Here is a 3,139-nt window from a genome sequence, read left to right as displayed (position 1 = left end):
CTATGAATAAGTTCTTCATATGTTTTGCACACATATGTATGTGTGTCTATCGGGGATATAACCAGGAGTGGAAATGCTGGGGCGTTGGGTGAGCGAATGCTTGGGTAGTGAGGGCTGCCAAACCATTTTCAAAGTATTTGGAAAAACTTACTCTCCCACTAGGAATATACGAGAGATACAATGAGCCCAACTTCGTGCTAACAATTAACTTTGTCTGACTCTTTCATTTTTACTATCCTGGGAGGTGGGCACCAATGTCACATTGTGGCTGAACTTGAGTTCCCCTCTCACTAAATCTGTTGGGCAATTTTCATAAATGTATGGACCATGTAACCATCCTCAATAGGATGGAATGGATTCTTGTTCATGAGTGAGTGAGACTCTAGTAAGATGCCAGCATCCTTAACTAGTGGGACACTTTGGTTATTAGTGGATCTGTGGGCAGAGACCTGTGGAGTAAAAGAACGTGCTCTTTGCTCCCGGTGCCTGGCACTGAGCTCCTAAAAGCCTGGGCATCTCCTGACTGACAGGCGTCTTTGGGACGCTGATGAGATGGCTCTTGGCTGAGGGTCCTGGAGGCTTCAGGGTGGGGGCTGGTCTCCAGAAAGACCGAGCTGATCAGAGGGTTGGAAGGTTCAGGCCCTAGAAGGAGGCAAGAGCAGGAGGAGCCTGAAATGTATCTCTCCACACCACAGAGTCCTGTGTACAGGGACCCCTGGGCCTGCGGGACAATGACGGGTAACAGGTACCCTTTTGCTTTTAAATGGGGGACACCCAGATAATGAGACCATAACTCACACATGAGAATAATAACAGGCATAATATCTACAAAAGCAAAGAAGCAATAAACACTCAGAGGATGGGTGCTGGGGGCAGGTTCCTGGCTTGACCCAGGCTGACCTGCCCTAGGAAGGCATCGCTGTCCAGGGTCCTAGAGATGATGCATTAGGACATGTGACAAGGCCTGGGGGATGTGTGTCCCTGTGACCACAGGTCTCCGTGGGACAAGGTTCTACTGAGGGACAAGGTCAGAGGAGCAGAGAGGTGACCCAGCCGAGGAGTGACCATGTCAAAGCCCACGATGCACTGAGCACCACCTGGGCACAGGCCCCGACCACGCCCCATCCTCAGAGCCCTTCCTGTCCCCACTGGGGACAAGGTCCTGCATGGCAAACACATGAGCTCTGGAAAGTTCTTGATGTTTATTTCCCCTCAAAATTAGAATCTTCTCTTTTAATTTACCCACCAACCCTTCATGGCAAGAAATGAACAAAGTCACATCCAGAACCTCATTTCAATACGGAGCAGGAAGTTGCAGCCCAGAGCACCAGAGAGTAAAGACAGGGATGGGGAGGGCCCAGCCCACCTCTGCCCACAGGAAAGTGTGGGAAGCAGGGCTGGGCCAGTCCCCCAATCAGAGGTTCCTGAGTCAGGAACTGGTGTGGGGAAGCACGGGACGTGGTTGGAATGTCTATAGGGAGGATTCTGCGACAGGTGGGGGCCTCTGAGGGGACTTTGCCTAAGGCAGCAGCCCCTACCTGGACTTGTTGAAACAAGTCTATCCCCCGGTGTTCTGCTAGAATCTCTATGCTCAGTGTTTTGGACCCGACCTTGTAGAAGCAGGTGCTTTCTCAAGGATGCGCACCCTGCAGATTGTATCCGGAGATTAATTTCAGTTCAAGCGGTTATGACAATAAAAGCCAAAGGAGGCAGGTGAACAGGGTGACTTGGCAGTGACAGCCAAGCAGTGCCTTAGCCTCCCTTTCACAGAAAATGTGTGAGAGCCATCATTCATCCGTCGCTCAGGGTCTGCCAGTCACCCCAGCAAAGTAGGAGCCTGAACACATCTTCCATCACTCAGTCCCCACAAGGAAGCCGCCTCACGCTGTGGAGGACAAGCATCATGAACAGATTCAGGTCAGTGGCTGTAACTGGTGACATTCTCAGAGTTCACTTCATGCTCACAGGCTCCCACAGACTCCCCACCACCCAGTCCTTCCCTCTGCCCACCCCTCCCCACGGCAGGGTCTCACCTTTAGAAAGTGAGAGAGATACATCAGAGCCCTGGGTGCTGTCAGTGCCTGAGGGAGACACACCAGGACAGGGTCAGAGCCCCAGGGCAGGAGACTAAGGAGGAACTAAGGAGTATGGGGTCCACCATGGCTCCTGTCTGGACTGTCACAACAGAGCCCTGGGGGCTGTCACTGTCTGGGAGGAGGGGGGATACACCAGGAGAGGGTCAGAGCCCCAGGGCAGGAGACTAAGGAGGAACTAAGGGTATGGGGTCCCCCATGGCTCCTATCTGGACTGCCACAAGGTCTCAGGGGTCACCCGTCCATACTCACTGGCAGCCTGAGCATAGCTCCTGGAGGTCTGTGCTCAGCAGGGACCTGCCCTATGACCTGGGGCTGCTGGGCACGGGGTCTCCACCACGAGCATTATCAGGTGATAAGTGGGTCCCTCATTATCCCACGGGCCTCACTAAGGAGTAAGTGTGAGCACAGAGCCCCACAATGGCCATCACACGCGTGGGATGATGCTTCCTGCGAAAAAGGCAGAACAGACATCTACCTGGGCTTAAAGCCCCAGTGGGACAAGAAACTGAGATCCCACCCCTGCCCACCTGAGCGCCTCCTCTCCCACGTGTGGGGACTGGACCCACTGCCCTCCTGGAGGTCTGGGCTCAGCAGAGACTTGCCCTCTGACCTGGGGCTGCTGGACATGGGGTCTCCACCACCAGCATTATCAGGTGATAAGTGGGTCCCTCATTATCCCACGGGCCTCAGTAAGGAGTAAGTGTGTGCACAGAGCCCCACACTGGCCATCACACGCGTGAGGATGGTGCTTCCCGTGAATGAGGCAGACACACGTCTACCTGGGCTTGAACCCCCAGTGGGACAGACACTCAGACCCCACCCCTGCCCACCTGAGCGCCTCCTCCCCCACATCACAGCTCCAGCCACAGCTCCCAGCAGAACCAGGCCCCCAGCGATGCCCATGATGATGAAGATGAAGGTCTGAGAAGGCAGCTCTGGGAGGAGAAGGGAAGGGAGGGTGAGGGCCCTGACCCCAGGCCTCAGACCCAACCTCACTGAGGTCCCCCAGTGCCACTGCTGCCCTGACAACAGGAAAGGAGCCC

The 3,139-nt window shown here is 54.7% G+C and overlaps 1 long non-coding RNA gene across 3 annotated transcripts; it reads right to left on the bottom strand.

The window, feature by feature from the left end:
* Window positions 1-1,183: 1,183 nt before the first annotated feature.
* Window positions 1,184-3,111, bottom strand: LOC102765326. Of its 3 annotated transcripts, XR_001515006.1 has the most exons (5): window positions 2,917-3,111; window positions 2,659-2,661; window positions 2,346-2,365; window positions 2,034-2,081; window positions 1,184-1,885 (listed from the first exon to the last, which is right to left on the bottom strand). It is a non-coding gene; the product is annotated as an uncharacterized LOC102765326 (long non-coding RNA). The 3 variants fall into 3 exon arrangements; XR_001515005.1 differs by lacking the exon at window positions 2,034-2,081 and having other exon boundaries at window positions 2,917-3,108; XR_001515007.1 differs by lacking the exons at window positions 2,034-2,081; window positions 2,659-2,661 and having other exon boundaries at window positions 2,917-3,107.
* Between the last annotated feature and the right edge of the window lie 28 nt (window positions 3,112-3,139).

The sequence above is a fragment of the Myotis davidii genome, unplaced genomic scaffold, assembly GCF_000327345.1.
Source record: "Myotis davidii unplaced genomic scaffold, ASM32734v1 scaffold5745, whole genome shotgun sequence".
Classification (NCBI taxonomy): Eukaryota; Metazoa; Chordata; class Mammalia; order Chiroptera; family Vespertilionidae; genus Myotis; species Myotis davidii.
The sequence above is the reverse complement of the archived record's forward strand: the minus strand, read 5'-3'. Positions and strand labels throughout refer to the sequence as shown.